Here is a 25,221-nt window from a genome sequence, read left to right as displayed (position 1 = left end):
AGCTGGTAACACATGGCCTCCCTTACCTCTAACCCAGGAGGGGCTGCGCTTTTCTCTCCTATGATACAGACACTACTAACTGAGACCCACGTAGCTGCATTTGTCTCAAGGCATTCTGTCTGAATGGCTCCAACCATCATCCCACAGAGTTAGGCAATCTGTGATACTGTAAAAAACATCATGATTGCCTTATCTTCTGGGACCCCGCCTGACTGTGGCTCATGGACCAATGAAGTAGCTTAGCATGTGAGAGATAAGGAAAGTCAGGCTAACATTCATAGGAAGGATGAACATTTATTGACCACTTTCTACTTGTCAGGCATTCTGTATGCTGAATGCTCTATATGCCTGACCTCATTTAATCTTCACAAGGACCCTTGAAAATGGATACTGATATTATCTACATTTTACAGACGAGAAAACTAAGGCTTGGAGAGTGATATGATGGTCTAAGTCAGGAGTAAGCTGGGATCAAACCCCATTAGTGCAACCGAAAAGCAGGTACTCTTAACCTCAACTGCAAGCAAAGAGAGGAAAACACAGCTTGTACCTGCTGCCCACAGCAGCCCACACCTGCCCACACCAACAAAACCAGGGGCACGCCAACAGAATCTGGGCCCAACTTTGTTTCTGTTGACTTTGTGAGCCTATTAGGGCACTGAATAAACACTTACTTAGCAAAATGGGGAAAAGAGAAGACGATTGAACCAAGCAATTCCAGTCATGGAATCTTTTGGGTTTTTTTCTGTTGTGAACCACATCATCTCAGACTGCACTTTATCAGTTTAATCTTTTTTAATTTGGAGTCACTGCAGCAGGAGACTCAGTCTCTGACAGCAGAGACTAGCTCAGTCTCTGCCTCTGGAATTACATAAATAACATGGCCCCAGAATTCGCAAGTTTTTCTTATTTTGCAGAATGAGTTCTTCTTCCCAAATCTCAACACCCAGAAGCTGGCATGCATGCCAAGTCACTTCAGTCGTGGCTGGGTCTTTGGAACACTATGGACTGTAGCCTAGCAGGCTCCTCTGTCCATGGAATTCTTCAGACAAGAATACTGGAGTGACTGCCATTTTCTTCTCCAAGGGATCTTCCCAACCTCGGGATCTAGCCCTTATCTCTTAGGTCTCCTGCATTGGCAGGCGGGTTCTTTACCACTAGCACGGCCTGGAAGAGCAATGTAAAAACTACTAAGAGAATCTTTATTCTTTAAACATTTGCCTTCAGATCCCCATAGGTGGTTGACCTTCAGGCCCATCACTGCCTCCACTCACAACTGTGTCCCTTTGAGATTCGTTAGGCCCTGAATATGTTCCTTCAAGATTCACCTTGAACACAGATAATTTCCACCATCTGTAGAGAGCCCTAGTGGCTCAGATGGTAAAGAATCTGCCTGCAATGCAGGAGACACAGGTTCGATCCCTGGGTTGAGAAGATCCCCTGGAAAAGGGAATGCCTATCCACTCCAGTATTTCTGCCTGGAGAATTCCATGGACAGAGGAGCCTGGCTGGCTACAGTCCATGGGGTCACAAAGAGTCAGACATGACTGAGTGACTAACACACTTATTGGCCGGGACCTGAGCAGAGCCTCTTCCACTCGTTGCCTCGCGTACTTTCTGCAACCTGCACGGGTCCTGTGCTCCTCTCCAATGGCCCTTTCATGTGACCTCCTCTTTCTAACTCTATCATTTTTCTCACTTCTCATTTTCAGCAGATCACCGTGCTGCACGCTTTATAAAGGAAATGGAGCTAATTAGACAAGATCAACTCTTCTTCCCACTCCCACCCAAACCCACCCCCTCCCATCTCCCGGGCTCTATGCCAATTCCTTTCTTTCTTAAAATGTGAACCTCTCTCTCACCTCCCTACACTCTCTCTGTTAGAATCTTTCCTTAAATAAGCCAGAAAGAAAAACACCAATACAGTATACTAACACATATATATGTAATTTAGAAAGATGGCAATGACGACCCTGTGTGCAAGACAGCAAAAAAGACACAGATGTATATAACAGACTTTTGGACTCAGAGGGAGAGGGAGAGGGTGGGATGATTTGGGAGAATGGCATTGTAACAGGTATACTATCATGTAAGAATCGAATCGCCAGTCTATGTCTGACGCAGGATACAGTATGCTTGGGGCTGGTGCACGGGGATGACCCAGAGAGATGTTATGGGGAGGGAGGTGGGAGGGGGTTCATGTTTGGGATCGCATGTACACCTGTGGTGGATTCATATCAATGTATGGCAAAACCAATACAGTATTGTAAAGTAAAATAGAGTAAAAATAAAAATTAAAAAAAAAGAAAAAGAATCTTCCCTTCCTTAAACCCACATATCCTCTCTTGAAATTCTGATCCATACTTGCTTTTACCTTTTTTTTCTTTTCTACTGAGAAAAAGGTCTCAGATTCTCTCTCTCTCTTTTTTTTTTTTCAGATTCTCTCTTTTCTCACCTACTTGTCAGTCCTCTGTGCTCTGCCTTCAATTCCCACTGGCCCATCAAAACGTATTTGGCGAAGGTCACATGGGATCTCCCCGTTAGCCAAGCCTGCTGGTGAGATTTTTGAAACTGTCTTACTGGGCATCTTTAGGATACTCAACACTCAATCATTCATCACTCCAATAACCTCCTGGCTAACCTGACTTAACGACTGCACTCTCTTTATTCCCCTGATCCTGCTGTCTCAGGTTCCTTCAGAGGCCCCTTTTCCCCTGTCCCCCAGGGTGAGGTCCTGGCCCACCTCTCCAGCCCCATCTCGGATCATGTTCTCCTTTTACTTGACCCTGGAAAGACACTCACTCGGATGTGTCCATCTATACAGACCTCGCAGCCTCAGGCCTGCACGCCTTTCCTCCTGTGGTTTCCCCTTTCCAGGACACCCTTCCCCCCAACCTTGCCTGGCTACCTCTTACTCGTCCTGTAAAGGTGACCTGGATGTATCTGTTTGGGAGCAACCCTGGCCCTTCTCCCCTTCTCCTCCTCTTGTCCACCCCTCCTGTGCTCCCAGCAGCTCAGCAGCCCCGTGTGTCTCCATCCCTGCCGCACCCTCTAATGGCTTTCGTTCTGGCCCCGCAGACACCCTCAGTGCAGTTACTGGATTCATCTCAGCGAGGCCCGAGAGACGCGTGGCAACCCGGGGCTGGTACAGAGGCACCGGGCAGAGCGGTGCACGGGCTCCTCATCAATGAACCGAATTAGGAAGCTCACGGGGAATCCCTGCAGTCCGGTGGCGACTCCTGGACCCATAATCTGAAGCCTCCCCGCTGGCTTTGTTCTCTCTTTGCAGGCTGGCAGGAAGAAGTCAGGCCACGGCTCTGATCAGCACCCCATTATCTAATCTCAGTGGGGCCTCAGTGCCACTCAGACAGCCTCCTTGATCCTGGCTGACTCCCTATCACATTCCTCGAGCACGTTTTCCAACTGTTTCCATTTTTCTTAAACCCCGGACCCACTCCACCCCTGTGCCCACAGCTCCTGCTTTGCTTAGAAGACTGAAGTCCTTGACTTCCTTCTTCTTCCACTAAAAACCTCCCTGTTTCAGGGCTCCCCTGGGGGCTCAGTGGTAAAGAATCCACCCACCAGTGCAGGAGGCAGGGGTTAGATCCCTGATCTGGGAGGATCCCAAACGCCACGGAGCGACTAAGCCTGTGCGTGCGTGCTTGGTCGCTCAGTCGTGTCCGACCCTTTGCAACCACATGGACCGTAGCCCGCCAGGCCTATCTGTCCATGGGCTTTCCCAGGCAAGAATGCTGGAGTGGGATGCCATTTCCTCCTCCAGGGGATCTTGCCAACCCCGGAATCGAACCCACACCTCCTGTGGCTCCTGCACTGGCAGGTGGATTTCTCACCACTGAGCCACCTGGGAATCCCAACGAAGCCCGTGGGCCACCCCTCCTGAGCCTCTGCTCGAGAGCCTGGGAGCCACAACTCCTGAGCCTGCGTGCCCTAGAGCCTATGCTCAGAACACGGGAGCCCATCGCGATGAGAAGCCAGCGCACCGCAGCTAGAGAGTGGCCCCGCTCTCCAGAACCAGAGAAAAGCTGGTGCAGCAACGGAGACCCAGTTCAGTTCAGTTCAGTCGCTCAGTCGTGTCCGACTCTTTGCGACCCCATGAATAGCAGCACGCCAGGCCTTCCTGTCCATCACCAACTCCCGGAGTTCACTCAGACTCATGTCCATTGAGTCAGTGATGCCATCCAGCCATCTCATCCTCTGTCGTCCCCTTCTCCTCCTGCCCCCAATCCCTCCCACCATCAGGGTCTTTTCCAATGAGTCAACTCTTCACGTGAGGTGGCCAAAGTACTGGAGTTTCAGCTTTAGCATCATTCCTTCCAAAGAACACCCAGGACTGATCTCCTTCAGAATGGACTGGTTGGATCTCCTTGCAGTCCAAGGGACTCTCAGGAGTCTTCTCCAACACCACAGTTCAAAAGCATCAATTCTTCGGCGCTCAGCCTTCTTCACACAGTCCAACTCTCACATCCATACATGACCACTGGAAAAACCATAGTCTTGACTAGACGGACCTTTGTTGGCAACATAATGTCTCTGCTTTTTAATATGCTATCTAGGTTGGTCATAACTTTCCTTCCAAGGAGTCAGCGTCTTTTGATTTCATGGCTGCAGTCACCATCTGCAGTGATTTTGGAGCCCCCAAAAATAAAGTCTGACACTGTTTCCACTGTTTCCCCATCTATTTCCCATGAATTGATGGGACCAGATGCCATGATCTTCGTTTTCTGAATGTTGAACCAACATAGTCATAAATAAGTAAATAAAAATATTTTTAAAGAAACCCTGACCTGGGAGGATCCTACGTGCTGCAGAGTACCTAAGCCCATGCGCCCACATGTCTCAGAGCCTGTGCTCTGAAAAAAGAGAAGGCACCACAATGAGCAGCCTGCATACAGCAACAGAGAACAGACCCCACACACCACAACTAGAGAAAAGGCTGCACGAAGATCCAACACAGCCAAAAATTATTAAAAAAAATAATAATAACCCAAACCGCACAAACTTCCTGTTTCTTCTGAGTCTCTCCTTTCTCCTCTCTACCCCTTAGGGATCCCCACGCCCTGGACTGGAGGAGGTATCCTCCACCCACCAGTCCTAGAGATCTGTCCCCAGGAATTTTCCCCTGGTTCCTGCATCTTCTTGTTCAGCTCCCCAGGCTCATCACTTCAGCTTAAAAATAGATTCCAGTGTTTCCCACACAAATAAATACATGAATGGGTAAACAAACACCTTTTGTTTTTCAACTTGCAAAACACCATCCTACCTTTCTCTGTAATGGTGCTTCCTTTCCACACCTCTTCCACTTACAGATCTGGATTACATCAGTAACCTCTGTTCACGGCAGAATAGTTAGAAACTGCACACAAGCAAAAAGAGGGGGAAGAAAGCTATTATCATGACCCCTCAGAAATGACTCTGTTATTACCTGGAGTACAACTTCCAAACTTCTTTCCATGCACAGTGAAGTGAAGTCGCTCAGTCATGACCGACTCTTTGCGATCCCATAGACTGTAGCCTACCAGGCTCCTCTGTCCATGGGATTTTCCAGGCAAGAATACTGGAGTGGGTTGCCATTCCCTTCTCCAGGGGATCTTCCCAACCCAGGGCTTGAACCCGGGTCTCCTGCATTGTAGACAGACGCTTTACCATCTGAGCCACCAGGGGAAGTCCATGCATATATGTATGTAAATAAGGTTAAAAAAATTTTTAAACAAAGATAAAATCATATTCTATGCTGTGTTCTGTGACTTGCTTGTCTTATTTCACAGAGTGTCTTTTTGCTGAGCTTAGCCAGATAATTCAGGATCATCTCCGTCTCAAGATTCTTAACCCCACCTGCTAGATCCTTTGGGCCATATGAGGTAACATATTCAGGGTAACATATTCACAGGCTCTAAGGATTAGCCTGTGGACTTCTTTGGCGGAGGGGGACATTATTCTGCCCACCCTAAACAGTAAGTAGCCCAAAGACATGAGACGGGTCACAGTGATCGGTGGGATTTCAGCACAGGGAACAGCGGCATTCTGATGAGACCTCAGTCTTGTCTCATCACACAGTCTCCAGGCCCATAAGTAGAGATCTACACTGTCTCCTAAAGAAACAAACTCACAGCTATAACGGTACCTCTTTTATGGTCCGTTCCATCTTCCTTCTTTGTGGAAGTCACCTTTCTCCCCCACAGCACCTGATTCTGGTGGGTTTGTCACAGAAGGCACCTGTGCTCTGGGCTGACCAATCCCAGTACTCCACGCTTTTGGGCGCAGCAGCTGAAGGATGGGCAGCGATGTAAACAGGGCCTGTAAGATTCTTGGGGGAGGGGCCTGGTTTGGATGCCGAGACAAGAACGTTTTCTCTCTTGTGGAGACAGTGAGCTCTAGAAATGCTGGATCCAAGGAAGGCCGTCCTTCCCATCATGGAGAGAGATCCTGTCTAAGAATGAAGCCATTCTTAAGGAGAGGAGAGAGACATGGGGGTGAGCAGGGGGTGAGGGATCTTAAGATCTCACAAGGACATCAAATCTGAGCATTTGGTTCCAGACCTGCCTGCCGCTGCTGCTAAGTTGCTTCAGTTGTGTCTGACTCTGTGTGACCCCATAGATGGCAGCCCACCAGGCTCCTCCATCCCTGGGATTCTCCAGGCAAGAACACTGGAGTGGGTTGCCATTTCCTTCTTCAATGCATGAAAGTAAAAAGTGAAAGTGAAGTCGCTCAGTCATGTCTGACCCTTAGTGACCCCATGGACTACAGCCTACCAGGCTCCTCTGTCCATGGGATTTTCCAGGTAAGAGTACTGGAGTGGGTTGCCATTGCCTTCTTCCCAGACCTGCCTAGAGCCAGACAATTTCTGGACACTTCAATTGCATGAGCCAATAAATTCATTATATCTTTCTTTGCTTGAACTTTGAACTAGTTTGATTCAGGCTTCTGTTACTTAAAATAAAAGAATCCTTACTAATATAACACTATTCCACAAAATGGATTCATTAAAATCAAATTAACCAAATACTTTAATATTTGGCCTTTAGGTGGTTTCCAATTTGTACCACTACTAGTTTAGTAAGACCATAGTTAATATCCTTGTACGTCTATCCCTATGCATATGGCATTATTTAGAAAACATCTGGGGACTTCCCTGGTGGTCCAGTGATGAAGACCTCACGCTCCCAGTGCAGGGGGCCGGAGTTTGATCAGGGAACTGGATCCCACAGGCCGAAACTAAGGATGCCCTGTGCTGCACCTGAGACCTGGTGCAGCCAAATAAATAAAGTGTAAGAAACGAAAGGAAACATTAAGGAAATATATTTACAGTATTGTGCTGGGCAAAAAGTTTGTTTGGGTTTTCTATAACATCTTGTGGAAAAACCTTAAATGAACTTTTCGGCCAACCCAATACATTCGAATGTATTCTTTAGACTATACTGAAAGAAACCCATCAATTTTACCCATTGTGATCTGGCTACAACCCCACAACCCTCCTTAAATCTCCCGCTCCTAGGTCACCAAACATCAAAGTGCCTAGTCTAATCATCCTTTTCTCCACCCTCACCCGATGAATAAGCCTTTTCTCATTTCTTCCACTAAATGATCCTCTTAGACTCCGATGAGTCTTTCTCCTTACCTTCTTTTCTCACTTCCAGACTGAACCCAGATGCCAATTCAAAAAAACCAGGAGTACTGGATTAAGACCGTTTGGGGCCCGTCTGTCTCTACTGAATTTGTTATAGTACTGTTTCGGTTCTGCATCTCAGTTCTTGGCCATGAGGCATGTGCCAGCTCCCTGAGCGTCGAACCTGTATACCCTGCACTAGAAGACGAAGCCCCAGCCACTGGACGGCCAGGGAAATCCCCCAGAAATGGATCTTAATCTTCTGGAGGAGGTCTTAGATAGCTTTAGAGATCTGATAAAAGCTATGTTTTTTTCCTTTCCAGAAAAATGCACAATCAGACAAATATTTGCATACAACTCCAAAGGCTTTGAGAGGCCCCTGGGTCACTTTGGAACCCCCAGGGAATCTCCTGATCCATATCCTCCAGCTTAAGAACCTCTGGGTACAGCAAGGGCAAATGCTTGACTCTCTACAATCTTTACCACTTGCCACTTCAGCGCCCCCTGCCCCTTAGTGCCTTAGTGCATCGGTAAACATCGCCCACTGGCCACACATTCTCCTGCTGAGCTTGGCTGTGGTCAGCTAAACCTACTGTGGTCATCATTTCACAATAAATCATTTCACAAACCATCATGCTCTACACTTCAATCTTAGACAGTGATGGATGTCAATTATTCCTCAATAAAACTGGGGGAAAGAAAACACTCTCTAAGAAACAAATGTATATTTATCCAATGTGAAGTCGCTTAGTTGTGTCCGACTCTCTGTGACCCCATGGACTGTGGCCTACCAGGTTCCTCTGTCCATGGGATTTTCCAGGCAATAGTACTGGAGTGGATTGCCATTTCCTTCCCCAGGGGATCTTCCCGACCCAGGGATCAAACCTGGGTCTCCCACATTGTAGACAGACGCTTTACCATCTGAGCCACCAGGGAAGTCCTATATATTTATCCAATAGTCACAAGAAATCAAATGATTTTCCTAAAAGATGCTTCTCTTCATTTTTATTTTATTTTCCATGATCCACACCCCCAAAAAGAAAAAATCTTAAAAAAAACCCAAAACCAGCCATTTCTGCAGATGGTCTCCTAACCTATGTTTTCCTCAAGTGCCCTTCCTCAACTGAAGCTCACAGGTTGGAGGAGAGTCAAGTAACCCAATCATTAGGAACCAACCTGCCATGTGCAATGACTTCATGACCGTATGGGAGGTCCTTGAGAGAGTCTTCAGGGGGAAACACAGGGGCCACTGACACTTTGGGCCAGCCCAGAATAACTTAACAGAAGAGAGGGTGGACGGGCAAGTGAAGAGGAAGCGCAGCTGCTCTTCATGACACACATTCGTCCCTTCTCTACTCTGCCCTCCCCACCTTCCCCCCTCCGCTTTGCCTCGGCATTTCCCAAACTACTCCGAGCGCTCCCGGACCCGGGAAGCCAGCTCAGTGCGTGACCTGGGTCCTCCCTCCAGCTGCGCCCCCAAAGCATGGAACTCTGTGCCATCTGGGATTCCGCACATCTGAGAAACAGCGCTCAGGCCAGCGACCACATTTCGCCTTCAGTATAATTTCCCCTCTGCCCTTTCTGTCTATCACAGGCCTCTTAAATAATGGCGGCTCCATCCAGACCTCCGTATCTTAGTGACTATCTATGTTTTGCATTCCTTGCTTCTTCCTCTCCCCCCACGTTTAATGGGAAGTGTTTCCTGTCAACATTTCTTCCGTCCTTCCTGGTGACTGTAACTCCAGCCATTTTGTTATCTTCAATGAATTTCATTAAAAAGGGATGAAGATCCCACGTTCCAAGATCACTAGGGTAGATATTAAGTGAACTAAGGTTGACCCTCAGGCTTCATCACATCCTCCAGAGACCTCCCAGAATGCTGCCTAATAACTGTTTGTGTTTTTATGTAGTCCAAGGTCATAGTTCTATACTGTGCCTTGACAGACCACACTGGATTCCTTCCAAGAACACAATTTCTTGAGACCAATTCAATGTCCCATTAAAATTTTAATCCGCCTTCTGTTACCCTTGAATATTTGTAACCCACGCTTTCCAAATACCAGTTCTCCACAGAGAATTTATATTTTAGGTATTTTCTCCTCACATGACTACATGGAGCACTGCTGCACACACACAGAAAGCCCATGTATATCAGGGCTCTACAACTTGATGCCTTCTCCTTCTAGACGTGTGTTCTCTACAGGAACAAGAGCTCTGAACTCAGATGCATGCTAAGTCACTTTAGTTGTGCCCGACTCTGCCATCCTATGGACTGTAGCCCACCAGACTCCTCTGTCCATGGCGTTCTGCAGGCAAGAATACTGGAGTGGGTTGCCATTTCCTTCTCCAGGGGGTCTTTCTAACCCAGGGATCGAACCTGAGTTTCCTGCATTGCAGGAGGATTCTTTACTGTCTGACGCACCAGGGCCCACAGTTAAGGTTAAAGATCTTCAAATAGGGAGATCGTCCTGAATTATCTGCGTGGGCCAACTTAAATTATATGAAAAGCAGAGACCTTTCTCTGGCTACAGGCAGAAGAGAGACAGCAGAAGGAGAAACCAGAGAAATGCATAACCTTTTTGTGTCAGGCCCCATGCGTACTAGTTACTGAATTTAATTCTTATAAGAACACTATGAGTTAAATAGATATATTTCTTTTTATAGGTGTCTCAGTAAAGCAAACTTGCCTAAATTCCAACAACGGCAAAGAAGAAAAGTATGAGCTGACTTTCAGTGAATTCAGGTCTGCCTGATTTAAATTTACTGAAATGTCTTAGAATGTTTTCCATAAATACCACCTTTGCCATCATCACAGCAGACATCCCTGCAACCCTACAGAAAGCAGCTCATACTCACAGCAACACCTTGAGGAAGGTTTTGTGGCTCAGCTGGTAAAGAATCTGCCTGCAATGCGGGAGAGACCTGGGTTCAATCCCCGGGTTGGGAAGATCCCCTAGAGAAGGGATAAGGCTACCCACTCCAGTATTCTGGCCTGGAGAATTCCATGGACAGAAGAGTTCATGGGGTCACAAAGAGTCAGACACGACTGAGCGACTTTCGCTTTCACTTTATTATCTGAACTTTAAAGATGAGAAAATTGAACCCCAGGGAGTTAAAATGCCGGAGTTCACAGCCCCCAAGAGATCAATTAGATTTAAGCTCGGGATTCCTGAGTGGGAACATGCTAAGGGTCCTTTCCACCCACTACAGCCAGTTCCAGGAGTGCTGAGGAGTTACATGTTGTGTTGTCTCTTTTCTAAAATTACTGCAAGGCAGTATTTCTAGCACCTCTGAGTCAGATTTTCGTTGTTTCTCTGCCTTGATTATACGTGCCGCACCTCCCCAGCGCTGCAAATTACATTGGTGTCACTCTGACTTCTCCAGATCACACACACCCAGCTCTGGAATGAAACGGATTCTGACGCCAGTGCCTGAAGCCTCTGAGTCCCACCTCCCCCAACACAGGCAAACCGGCTCACAGTTCCTCTTGTTTAAGATCTTTTGGTCAATTTTTAATCAACATGTCTTTGTATAAGGAAGCTTTTATTTACTTTCGTGTTTCTAAAATAACACACCAATTGTCAAAAAAGGAATTAAACATCACATTTAGTTTCATCACCTAGAAAACCAAAGGACGTTACTTTTAAATTGAAATGTTCCTAAAGGTCACTTGTTTTTCAGTCACTAAGTCATGTGATGTCTGAGTTGGGGATGAACAGGGAGGCCTGGCGTGCTGCGGTTCACGGGGTGGCAAAGAGTCAGACACGACTGAGCGACTGACCTAAAGTCGTGTCTGACTCTTTGAGACCCCGTGGGCTGCAGCAAGCCAGGCTTCCCTGTCCTTCACCATCTCCCTGAGTTTGTTTAAACTCCTGTCCATTGAGTTGGTGATGCCATCCAACCATCTCATCCTCTGTCACCTCTTGTTGCTTCCAGATTCTGTATCTAATACTATAAAAATGAAATGCATGATAATATATACCTTTATTTAGGAACCTAGTGTTTTAAAATGAATTTCTTATATGTGCCTGACCCTTTTAGAGCTTTACATGCGTTACTTCATTTTAGTCTCATGATACTTTACTGATATACAAATGACATGAAAAAATTATATAAGATGTATTTAAAATGTAATAAAATAAGTTGATTTCTTTGACATACTTTCTTTCAAAAAAGAAAAGGAACCTTACTGAACTCTGTTGATTGCTTTTTCCTTATGGTCTCTAGGTTTATCTTGTCGATTTCATAACTGTTTCATTAGTGCTACTACTTGATGAAAGAGGATCTACATTCCACCTAGCTCATAAATCACCTCTCTGATTCTGACCTCCAGAGCTACCATAGTTTTTCTTTACTTTATACACATTAATGCAAATACCCACTTCAGTACCCCTGGGAATGTGCATCTCGCTCTGCAGATTCTGCAAAGTTCCTGTTTGCTAAGGGCTTCCAGCCTGCTTTCCATCAAAAGTTATGACGGTGTTTTCATTACCTCCTAATTCTCTGTATTCCTCGGCTCTGGGTCCTTGCAAACGGAAGCAAACAATAACCTATGTAATGGTGTGTTCCGTTATTTTGGCTATTTCTTCATCTATAGAACTTGACTGAGTGCAGCATTTTCGATTTCTGTAATTCTAAAAAAAACAAACATTTTTCTCAGAGCCCTCAGGCTTGTGCTACTGACTTCATCATTTTTTCAGCAATCCCTGACCTTATTTCAGGATGCTACAAGTTAGGTTACTAGGTTTTTGTTTTTTTTTTTCCTCACATTTCTCCTTTTCATAAAGTGAGGGCATTGCCTTTTCTAAGCTAACTTCACTAATATGGTGCTGCTTTAATTACCTGAAAAGGGAAACATTAAATCAGATTTTATTTGCAGTGTTAGTTGCTCAGTCATGTCTGACCGTTTGCAACCCTGTGGACTATAGCCCCTCAGGCTCTTCTGTCCATGGGGGTTCTCAGGGAAGAATACTGGAGTGGGTTGCCACGCCCTCCTCCAGGGGATCTTCCCCACCCAGGGATCGAATCCAGGTCTCCTGCACTACAGGCAGATTCTTTACCATCTGAGCCACTGATAAACCCACCTTATTTGTAGAGGGTGTGCCTAACTGTTTAGACACAATAGAGTCTATTGAACAAACCAACTGATGTTTTTTAGTGATCCAGACTGAATTATTTATCATTTATTAGAGTATTCCATGTAGAGACTTTCCTGGTGGTTCAGTGGCTAGGATTCCACATTCCCAAAGCATGGGATTTGATTGCTGGTGAGGGAACTAGATCCCACATGCCCCAGCTAAAAGATCCTGCATGCCCCAATGGAGATGGAAGATGGTGCGCAAAACTAAGACCCAACACGGTCAAATAAACAAATAAACACATATTTTAAAAACAAAGAGCTCCATGTGTATGGACTATATGCCTAGTAATAATAACAACAACGCTTTGTAAGTGCTTACTAAGTACCAGGCATCGCTCTAAGCATTTTACACATACTAATTTATTCATCAAAACAAATGTGCGATAATTTAACAGTCTTTGTTTTACAGACAAGGACACTGAGGTACAGAAATATTAAGTGCTTTGCCCAGGGTCACACACCTAGTAAGAAACACAGCTACAATTTGTACCCAGGCAATCTGAATGCTACATTAAGTGTTAGGTCATGGGACATGTCAGTGGCTATCTAAGAAGATGAGAAATTTTCAAATGAGGATTTATTATTTCAAGAATTACAGAATGTATCATTTTTTCAAAAAGCACCTACCAAATATTGACTCTCTGCCTCCACTGGAGTAGAAACTATGGAGAAGAGAATTAGCAAACCGTCCACATATACTGAGCGGATTTAAACCTAGCTGAGGAGATCCAGGTCAGGAAGCAACAGTTAGAACTGGACATGGAACAACAGACTGGTTCCAAATAGGAAAAGGTGTACGTCAAGGCTGTATATTGTCACCCTGCTTATTTAACTTCTATGCAGAGTACATCATGAGAAACACTGGACTGGAAGAAACACAAGATGGAATCAAGATGGCCGGGAGAAATATCAATAACCTCAGATATGCAGACGACACCACCCTTATGGCACAAAGTGAAGAGGAACTAAAAGCTTCTTGATGAAAGTGAAAGAGGAGAGTGAAAAAGTTGGCTTAAAGCTCAACATTCAAAAAATGAAGATCATGGCATCTGGTCCCGTCACTTCATGGGAAATAGATGGGGAAATAGTAGAAACAGTGTCAGACTTTATTTTTTTGGGCTCCAAAATCAGTGCAGATGGTGACTGCAGCCATGAAATTAAAAGATGCTTACTCCTTGGAAGAAAAGTTATGACCAACCTAGATAGCATATTCAAAAGCAGAGACATTACTTTGACGACTAAGGTCCGTCTAGTCAAAGCTATGGTTTTTCCAGGTGTCATGTGTGGATGTGAGAGTTGGACTGTGGAGAAGGCTGAGCACTGAAGAATTGATGCTTTTGAACTGTGGTGTTGGAGAAGGCTCTTGAGAGTCCCTTGGACTGCAAGGAGATCCAACCAGTCCATTCTGAAGGAGATCAGCCCTGGGACTTCTTTGGAAGGAATGATGCTAAAGCTGAAACTCCATTACTTTGGTCACTTCATGTGAAGAGTTGACTCATTGGAAAAGACTGTGATGCTGGGAGGGATTGGGGGCAGGAGGAGAAGGGGACGACCCAGGATTAGATGGCTGGATGGCATCACTGACTCAATGGACGTGAGTCTGAGTGAACTCCGGGAGTTGATGATGGACAGGGAGGCCTGGTGTGCTGCGATTCATGGGGTCACAAAGAGTCAAACATGACTGAGCGACTGAACTGAGGAGATCCAGGATACAGATATGACACCCCTAAATAATACAATCAGCATTTAAATAAAAGATGGTAGAGAACAGCTTATCTGTGACAATGGAAATTATAAAATGGGAACATTAACTGTGGATCTATTTTGTCAAGGTAGCACAATGGGCAAGCACTACAGTGTGAATAAGTTAAAGGATATAAAAGGAAAATCTTGATACTGTGACTTCATTCAGTTAATTCAAACAATATTTACTGGGCACCTACTATGTGTCAGGCAGTGTACTTGTTACTGATTGTTAAACCATGGCACAATTTACTGAGAGTGATTATAAAATTACTTTCTCTTGGGGAACTTCAAAAAGTAGGACAGTCTATATTTAGCTATGCCCAGAGGCAGGGAGATGAGCTGGGTGATGATAACTGTACCTAATAATACTAGGCTGACCTGCAAGAGGGGTGCTTTGTGACTGTCTCTCTTGCTGCCCCATCGAGGTTCACAGGGAGAAGGGTCTTTGGGTCACCTCAAGTGCTCACGAAAGTTTAAGACTCAAGCTACATATTTTTCCTCATGTGACCCAGTCCTTCATCCCTCACTTTCCCTTTTCTAGGGCTCTCTGGGAAGAGACCTGCGACCAACAAACCCCTATGTCGTCACCGCTCTGACGGTCCCCTCTTCTCCTGGCTTTGTTCAAACCTGGCTTTTCCCTGAGACACTGCTTCCCCTACAGTCTCTCAAGACCCTGCTGTCTCTTGCACCGAGTGTACCTCAAGGCTCGAAGGTGGGGAGAGCCTCATCTCTGCTCATGCCACAGTTTAGACCATTCTCTCACTTCCTCTCTCAAAACCTGCGGCTCCTGCCTTCAGCTCTCACGACTGCCTGTGGCTGTCAGCTGCCGGGCCCTCTAGCTGAGGCCTTTGGCTATGGGCTCCGGGTCCTGCTCTACTTGTGCTGTCTTCTGGATGCCTATAGATGGACTGTCCGCCTCCCTGGCCTCTCTGTTTCTTGTTTTTGTCCACCTTCTCAACCACAAACATTCACTCCCCCGGTCACGCCCTAGACCTTGCCATGACGGCAGCTCCTCCCTGATTCCAAACAGCCCACTCCCTGACAACTGCCTTATCAAAACTGGTAGCCTACTGACTCCATCACTTTCTCTCCACTATCCTTCTCTCCATCACCTTCTTACCCAGTTCAAACAGCCACTCCCTGGCAACAGTCACCCTCTTTTGCTCAACTCTGCTCCTCCTCCCTCTCATACTCACCTAGAAAAACCTCAGCAGTCAGTGAACCAACTTCTCTGCCTTTTTTGGGCCCACACCCAAGCAGTTGAATATTCCTGGGGGAAAAAAGAACAAAGCGAAGTCAATCAGCTTAAACTGTATTTAAATTCAAGCTGCTGCTGCTGCTAATTTGCTCCAGTCGTGTCTGACTCTGTGTGACCCCATAGACGGCAGCCCACCAGGCTCCCCTGTCCCTGGGATTCTCCAGGCAAGAACACTGGAGTGGGTTGCCATTTCCTTCTCCAATGCATCCAAGTGAAAAGTGAAAGTGAAGTCGCTCAGTCGTGTCTGACCCTTAGCGACCCCATGAACTGCAGCCCACCAGGCTCCTCCGTCCATGGGATTTTCCAGGCAAGAGCACTGGAGTGGGGTGCCATTGCCTTCTCCTAAATTCATGCTAACAAACCTCAGAGGAGCTGGGCTTCTCCAGCAAATCTATTTCCCACTCTCCAAGCCAACTAGCTCATACCTTTTTCTTTCTCTTTAAACTTCCCCTATCCACTTTTATCATTTTCCCCTCTCAACCGAAGACCTTGATTTATGCTTCATTGAGAAAATACATGTTATTAGAGAAGAACTGCCTCAAATCACTTTCAATAAAATGTATACTGAAACCATTAAAAAAAAAAAAAAAGACCATCTATGGAATGGAAGAAAATATTTGCAAATGATGTAACTGACTAGGACTTAACTTTCAATATACAAATAAATGATATGTTAATAGTTCAACAACAACAAAAACAAAAACAAACAAACCCAATCAAAACAATGAGTAAAACACCTAAATAGACTTTTCTCCAAAGAAGACATACGGTGGCCAACAGGCACATGAAAAAATGTTCAACATAGCTAATTATTAAGAGAAATATGAATCAAAACTACAATGAGATACTACCTCACTCTGGTCAAAATGACCATTATTAACAAGTCTACAAATATTAAGCACTAAAGAGGGTGCAGAGAAAAGGGAATCCTCCTACACTGTTGGTGGAAATGTAAGTTGGTGTAGTCACTATGGAAAACAGTATGGAGACTAAGAATAGAATTACCACATGGTCTAGCAGTCCCACTCCTGGGTATATATCTGGGCAAAACTTTCATTCAAAATTATATATGTACCCCTACATCCATAGCAGCACCATTCTCAATAGCCAAGACATGGAAAGAGCCTAAATGTCCATCAACAGAGGAATGGATAAAGAAGACGTGGTGCATATATACAATGGAATAGTACTCAGCCATAAAAAAGAATGAAATAACGACATTTGCAGCAACACAGCTGCAACTAGGGATTATCTTATTAAGTAAAGAATTGGGTTGACCAGAAAGTTCATTCAAGTTTTTCCATACAATGTTACAGAAAACCCAAGCAAACTTTTTGGCCAACCCAATAAGCTGGAAAGAGAGGAAAAAATACTATATGATAGAAGGAAATGGCAATCCACTCCAGTATTCTTGCCTGGAGAATCCCATGGACAGAGGAGCCTGGCAGACCGTGATCCATGGGGTTGAAGAGAGTCGGACACGACTGAAGCGACTAAGCACGCACGCACCACTTATGTGTGGAATCTTAAATATGGCACAAATGAACCTCTCTACACACAGACACAGACTCACAGACGTAGAGTTGTGGGTGCCAAGGGGGAGGGAGGTGGGGGCGGCATGGACTGGGAGTCTGGGGTTAGTAGATACACACTATTACATGCAGCATGGGTAAGTCATAACATCCTACTGCACAGCACAGGAACTATATTTAGTTTCCTGGGAGAAACCATCGTGGAAATTAATATAAAAATGAATGCAAAATTGGCCTTAATTCAACTATACTTCAATTCAAAACATAAACTTAAAAAATGCATACCAAATCTTCTCTCAATTATGAAAATGAAACAACTGTCACTTCCCTGTCATTGTCAACCCCTTTACCTGTGTGCTCCAGCTCATTCCTCCTGGCCCTCTGGAGGACGACACTCCTGCCGTCCCCAATAGCCTCCACATCAGCAGTTCTCAAAGTGTGATCTGCCAACCGCTGGCTATTGCTCAGACTCCAAACCTGTTCTTTCCCCAGTCTTCCCCTCCACCCATCCATCCATTAACAATAAGCAAAAACCTACCAGCCATCCTTGCTTCCTCCCGTTCCCCGCTCCTACTTCAAATCTGTCACAAATGCTTGCCAATTCTTCCATCATAACCTAGCATCCAAACCCTGCTCTCCACCTCTAATCTAACTCACCATTATCCCTCCGCTGAACTGGTATAACAGTCCCCTAACAAGTTTCACTGCTTCTGCTGATAACTCTCACAATCCATTCTCTACACACCAGCCAGAGTGATGTCTCCAAAAACCTGTATCAGAACATGTCATTCCCTCAGCTGAATCCGCTGATAGCTGTTCACTGCTCACAGAAAAAGCCTGTGAAGTGCTGCAAACTCTAGTTGCTGTGTCCCCAGTCTCAGGGCACTTTATTACACAGCAAGCCTATTTATTTACCGTCCTTTCTTGGGAGCACGCTGCCCTTTCCACTTCCTGGCTTTTGCACTTGTTTCCTTTGCTTGCAATGCTTGTCCACCAGCTCCTCAGCTGATTACCACATTCTCACTCATTCAGTCTCAAAAAGTTTACTCAGAGAGACATTCCCTGAGAATTGTATGGTCGGTGCCTTCTTCAGATTACTTTCTTGTCACTTATTTCCTACATGACATTTATTACAACCCACCACTATCTTCATTGTTTGTTTCCTCATTTGTCATCTGTTTCCCCAACTCGAGTGTGAGCTTCAGGAGTTCAGGGACTTTATTTCTTTTGGTCATTTCTGGATTTCCAGCACCCGGAATAATGCCTAGAAGAAAGCAGGTACTCAATCATCATGTATCAAGTAGACAATGTGAATAAGTTTTTTAAAAAACTTTTATGTGCGGGTCCTTTGGCTATATTCTTAAAATGTGTTACAGTATCTCATTTAATGACATAACAATCTAATGAGGCATGGTAACTATTATGTTCACGTGGCAGATAAGGAAAAGGAAGCTCAGGAGAGTTATTTACTCAGTTACCTAACTGCTACCAGCTTTATCGAAGCGTCCCAGGTGGCACTAGAGGTAAAGAATCCACCTCCAATGCAGGAGATGCAAGAGACGCGGGTTCCATCTCTGGGCCAGGAAGATCCCCTGGAACAGGAAATGGCAACCAACTCCAGTGGCTGTTCTTGCCTGGAAAATTCCATGAACAGAGAAGCCTGGCAGGCTACAGACCGCGGAGCCACAAAGAGCTGGGCACGACTGAGCACACACCAGCACGCGCAGAGCTAGTGCCAGCTGCATCAGTCATGACAAAAGACCACAGGCTGGGCGGCTTGACAGTCAACTGGAATTCACTTTCTCACGGTTCTGCGGACCAGAAGTCCAATGTCAAGGTTAGCTGATTTTATTTCTGGTGTGGCCTCTCTCTGAAACAGTGTCAGACTTTATTTTGCGTGGCTCCAAAATCACTGCAGATGGTGACTGCAGCCATGAAATTAAAAGACACTTACTCCTTGGAAGAAAAGTTATGGCCAACCTAGACAGCATATTCAAAAGCAAAGACATTACTTTGCCAACAAAGGTCCGTCTAGTCAAGGCTATGGTTTTTCCTGTGGTCATGTATGGATGTGAGAGTTGGACTGTGAAGAAAGCTAAGCACTGAAGAATTGATGCTTTTGAACTGAGGTGTTGGAGAAGACTCTTGAGAGTCCCTTGGACTGCAAGGAGATCCATCCAGTCCATTCTGAAGGAGATCAGCCCTGGGATTTCTTTGGAAGGAATGATGCTAAAGCTGAAACTCCAGTACTTTGGCCACCTCATGCGAAGAATTGACTCATTGGAAAAGACCCTGATACTGGGAGGGATTGGGGGCAGGAGGAGAAGGGGACGACAGAGGATGAGGTGGCTGGATGGCATCACCAACTCAATGCACACAAGTCTGAGTGAACTCCAGGAGTTGGTGATGGACAGGGAGGCCTGGCGTGCTGCGATTCATGGAGTTGCAAAGAGTCGGACACGACTGAGCTACTGAACTGAACTGAACTGAACTGAGGCCTGTCTTCCGGGCTGGGGGACAGCTGCCTTCTTATTACCACTCCACATGGCCTTTCTCCAGGTCACTGCACATGGACAGAGAGATTGAGCTTTCTGGTGTCTCATCTTCCAAAGACGCTAATCCCATGAGATCAGAGCCCCATCTTTATGATCTCATCTAACCTTAATTACTTCCTTAGGGGGCCCATCTCCAAATAAAGCCATATTGGAGTTCAGGGCTTCCACATATGAACTTGGGTTGGGGGGAGTACAAACATTCACTCTGTAAAACTGATAGAGTCAGGATTCAAATCCAGACTTGTCCAGTTCCCAAGCTGATATTCTTAATTGCTGAGTTATATTGACCTGTTGCTTCTGGGTCCTTAGCTCTGCCCTAACCTGAACTTCTTCATGCCTGGCTTCATACATTGCCAGGGATTAGATTACTTCCCTGGTTTTCTCATGGGGTACACCTGCCTTGGAATTAGGAGGCAAAAATGCAAAGCCTTGCTTGACTTCTCACTACCTGTGTGACCTGGAGCCAACGGCTTAATGACTCTGGATATGTCTTAGTTTTCCCATCAATGAAATATGGGCAAAATCAAAAGGTACTCTAGAAACTTCCTCCAGGTGTGAGGGAGAAAACAGTCCTCATGGGAATCCACTGAAGGTCTTGGAGCAAACATACTCCATGATTCCAATGCCTTGTTGTTATGAATATCTTCCTGAGTAACATTAACAGTTGCATAGATGGGCATGAAAAAACTGCTCCCAGTCCAGCATGGTGATACAGCCTGTGGGAAGGGACCTCTCAAGGCCGTGACTAGTATTTTCCCCTTCCTCTTCATGCTGAATCATCACTGTGCTTTTGTTTTGCTTAAGTATTTTTCTATTTGGCTTAGTTGCTTTCCAGGCTGGGAGGGACTGCCTCAAGGGGATCATTCCAGAAGGCAGCCTGTCTGGAAGTTCTCAGCAATGTCATTTATCTACTTGAGATCCAGTTCAGTTCAGTTCAGTTCAGTCGCTCAGTCGTGTCCGACTCTTTGCAACTCCATGAATCGCAGCATGCCAGGCCTCCCTGTCCATCACCAACTCCTGGAGTTCACTCAGACACTCGTCCATCGAGTCCGTGATGCCATCCAGCCATCTCATCCTGGGTCGTCCCCTTCTCCTCCTGCCCCCAATCCCTCCCAGCATCAGAGTCTTTTCCAAAGAGTCAACTCTTCTCATGATGTGGCCAAAGTACTGGAGATTCAGCTTCAGCATCATTCCTTCCAAAGAAATCCCAGGGCTGATCTCCTTTAGAATGAACTGGTTGGATCTCCTTGCAGTCCCAGGGACTCTCAAGAGTCTTCTCCAAAACCACACTTCAAAAGCATCAATTCTTCAGTGCTCAGCCTTCTTCACAGTCCAACTCTCACATCCATACATGACCACAGGAAAAACCATAGCCTTGACTAGATGGACCTTTGTTGGCAAAGTAACGTCTCTGCTTTTCAATATGCTATCTAGGTTGGCCATAACTTTTCTTTCAAGGAGTAAGCATCTTTTAATTTCATGGCTGCAGTCACCATTTGCAGTGATTTTGGAGCCCCAAAAAATAAAGTCTGACACTGTTTCCACTGTTTCCCCATCAATTTCCCATGAAGTGATGGGACCAGATGCCATGATCTTCATTTTCTGAATGTTGAGCTTTAAGTCAACTTTTTCACTCTCCACTTTGACTTTCATCAAGAGGCTTTTTAGCTCCTCTTCACTTTCTGCCATAAGGGTGGTGTCATCTGCATATCTGAGGTTACTGATATTTCTCCCGGCAATCTTGATTCCAGCTTGTGCTTCTTCCAGCCCAGCGTTTCTCATGATGTACTCTGCATAGAAGTTAAATAAGCAGGGTGACAATATACAGCCTTGACGTACTCCTTTTCCTATTTGGAACCAGTCTGTTGTTCCATGTCCAGTTCTAACTGTTGCTTCCTGACCTGCATGTAGGGTAAATAAGAACAATAAAAATGACAACCTAATAGTCAACATTTACACTGCATTAAATACTTCGGCCACTTGATGTGAAGAGCTGACTCACTGGAAAAGACTGAGGGTAGGAAGAGAAGGGGACAACAGAGGATGAGATGGTTGGATGGCATCACAGACTCAATGGATATGAATTTGAGCAAACTCTGGGAAATAATGAAGGACAGGGAAGCCCGGTGTGCTATAGTCCATGGGGTCACAAAGAGTCAGACACGACTTAGAGACTGAACAACATACAGCATTAACTAGACACCAGGCACTGATCTAAGTACTACGTAGATAAGAATTTATCTACTCTCTACAATATCTTCTGTAACCACACCTAGAAATAAGTGATAGCATTAATGAGACACTACAGTAATCAGTCCCACAGCTAGTAAACACCTGGGCTGGGATTTGAACCAAGGGCCTCTGGCTCTACACTCCATGCACAAGGCCTCTCCTCGCATCTATTGTTCCTCCCTGCCTGGCCTGTAGTCCCAGGATGTGGGGCCATCCCCCAGGACAGGGGAAGCACAGGGTCATGTGGGAGGGGAGGGGAGTACGTCAGGGAGCATCCACCTAGGATTGGAAGCAGAAGCCAGAAGTCTGGGTACAACTGCCAACTAGGAGGTTGTGGTAGGTGGCTCTCTGAGGGCTCCAGGCACCCTGTGCTTTCTACTCCTGAAGCACTAAGCAGCTCTGCATCTCAACTCTGGGCTCATTATCAAGGCCAGGAGTTCCTCCAGGGATGGTGTCTAGATGAGATTGGTGATCCCTCAGTAGCAGGGGGGACAGGGGCCTGGTCCATCACTGAACTACTGGGTTTTTATTTTTTAATTAATTAATCGGCCATACCACACAACATGCAAGATCTTCCCTGACCAGTGATCAAACGCATGCCCCCTGCATTGGGAGTTCAGAGTTTTAACCACTAGATCACCAGGGAAGTTCTATTTTTATTTTTTTATTTATATTTTGTCCATGCACCCTGTGGGATCTTAGTTCCCTGACCAGGGATTGGTCAGGGTGCAGAGTCTTAACCACTGGACTAAACTGCCCATCACTAAACTATTGTGATCCTGGGCCTAAAAAAAATGCGCTTATGAAATGAGTAATGAAGTAGGCCCACAAATACCCCTGCAAGCACTGGCACAATGGTTTTGAATCTTTTATTCCTGCTTAGTGTAAAGGCCCTGAAACAAGTTACTTGAGAATTTTGAACACTGTTTTGAACACTCCTGAACACTGAGAAACACCGCAGGATTGCTTAGCACTAAAACTGTTAAAACGGAACGAGCCTGCACGTGCGTTTTTGAGGATGACAAGGACCGGAGAAGGGAAGCACTGCTCTTTGGGGACAGCAGAGGGTGGCATGACTCCTGGGGTCGTGAAATGGAGAAGGCCAACTAGGTCACCAACTGGCTTGCTGGATATGAAAAGCAGAGCTCATAAGCTCCCAACACCTGATGAGGGGCCCTGATGACTCAATGGGAGAGAAGTCCATGGATGCCAGGTCCAGGCCTTCAGTTTATCAGCCGCTAAAGCAAACAAGCTTTCAGAGCAAAGACAGAGAGGCCCCATGGATGTAATCACTGAGTCACCCATTTCCAAAACAATGGGAGTGCCTCCTCTTCTGAACCAGACTGGATGAGACCTTCAGAAATTCTTTTTCAGTTTCAATCACAATTTCTCACACACACCCAGATCTTGGTTGGGTACCAAGAGTTGCTCTGGAATGTTCTTTCCCATGCTTTCAATTGAGGTCTTTCACTATGGGTTGGACTCTTTTGCTGTCTTTTTCCTCCTGTTCTTCCTTTCTTCAGAATTTTTTGATTCCTGATGTTCAGCCTAGAAGCTATGAGCCTGAACTTCTACAAAAATAAAGAAATTTGGTGATGGGAAGAGAAGAGAAGGCTTCATTCTGGTTATCTCTTGATCACCCATCCGTGGATTCATGGAGGTCTGATATCAGCCTGAGTATTCCAAGCTGTTGAGTTTTCCTCCAACATCTAACATCCTTCAAAGCCTCACCTTTAACAAGTATAGACACAGATGGCAGAGAGGAAAGAGAGGTCGTGCAGGGAAGGAAAGTCATTTGGTATCAGGCCTTAAACAATTTCTCTAGTATTCTATTATTAAAAAACTGACAATTTCCCTAACTTTAAATTTTTTTCAAGTGCTATATATTCAACAGAGGACTGGGCTGTTTTGTTTTGTTTCCCGGGTTTGGCTTCTAATTCTCCCAGAATTTTTTTTTTCCCCCTGTGGGAAAGGAGTTTGAAACATTTCCAAATAAGTTTGGAAAGGAGTTGTCTAGACTCTATAAAGATTGAAGATGAGTTCCTTTTCTGCATAACTCCTTGTCTCCAGCCGATCAGTAACCAAAAGAACAATCTGCCTCCTGGTTCCTAAGGAAAGCTGAAGTGTAGCGCCTCCCAGAAGTCGCTTCTCTTAGTCCACCATTCATTCATCCGATCACTCATTCATCCACTCTTCCATTCAACAGACTGTCACTCCTGAGTGTATACTGTGTCAGGACTTTGCTAGGTGCAGACCACCAAGTGCAAGTTCCCTTCGCTGGCCTTTCCCTTCATTTCTGGACTAGGGGGAGCACTCAGAAGAAGGGGATATACATATCTCAAGTTATCTTCTTTCCCCTCCAGCTGCCTCCAGGCGTCCCGTCCCTGGTTACAAAGCTGCATAACTGGGACTTCCCTGATGGTCCAGTGGTTAAGAGTCCACCTTGCCACTGCAGGGGACGCAGATCTGAGAACTACTACCCCACATGCCACAGAGCAACTGGGCCCAGTACTGCAACTAGGGGATTCCCAGGTGGCACAGTGGTAAAGAACTTGCCTGCCAACGCAGGAGACGTGTGTTGAATCCCTGTGTCGGGAAATCCCTTAAAGAAAATGGCAACCCACTCCAGTATTCTTGCCTGGAGAATCCCATGGACAGAGGAGCCTGGTGGGCTACAGTCCATGGGGTTGGAGAGAGTCGGACACGACTGAGCACACACGCAAGGGAGGGACGGTCGCAACTCGAGAGCCTGTGAGCCACAATGAAAGATAGTGAAGGCTGCAACTGGGATCTGATGCAGCCAAATAATAAATAAATAGAAAGAAAACCTTAAAAAAAAAAAAGAAAGATGCATACTTAAGGTAAAAGCGATTGTCTCCCAACCTGAATCTCCTCTCCGTATTGCTGTTAGCCCCTGGCTTGCTTCAGGATCACTCTTAACAGCTTAATAAGGGCCAAGGCCATCATTAAAGCTGGGCTTTGCAAGGCCAGCTGCCGTACTGCAGCTGTGGCCCTCAGCGTGGAGGGCCTGGGGATGGCAGTGTCCCTTGACTGCCTGCTGGATGGCCACCTCGTGCTAGATGAGTGCTCTGGTGTGCTCTGCAGAACCAAAATTCAACTGTTCCACCCAGATT

The 25,221-nt window shown here is 45.7% G+C and overlaps 1 long non-coding RNA gene across 1 annotated transcript in view; it reads right to left on the bottom strand.

Moving 5' to 3' along the window:
* LOC121817470 (uncharacterized) overlaps positions 1-25,221 on the bottom strand; it is an 80,984-nt gene that overhangs the window by 39,275 nt on the left and 16,488 nt on the right. The window contains exon 2 of the long non-coding RNA XR_006057383.1: positions 15,707-15,780. This is a non-coding gene — a long non-coding RNA (uncharacterized LOC121817470). The remainder of the gene's footprint in view (positions 1-15,706; positions 15,781-25,221) is intronic.

This window comes from Ovis aries, chromosome 21, assembly GCF_016772045.2.
Source record: "Ovis aries strain OAR_USU_Benz2616 breed Rambouillet chromosome 21, ARS-UI_Ramb_v3.0, whole genome shotgun sequence".
NCBI classification, from domain to species: domain Eukaryota; kingdom Metazoa; phylum Chordata; class Mammalia; order Artiodactyla; family Bovidae; genus Ovis; species Ovis aries.
The sequence above is the reverse complement of the archived record's forward strand: the minus strand, read 5'-3'. Positions and strand labels throughout refer to the sequence as shown.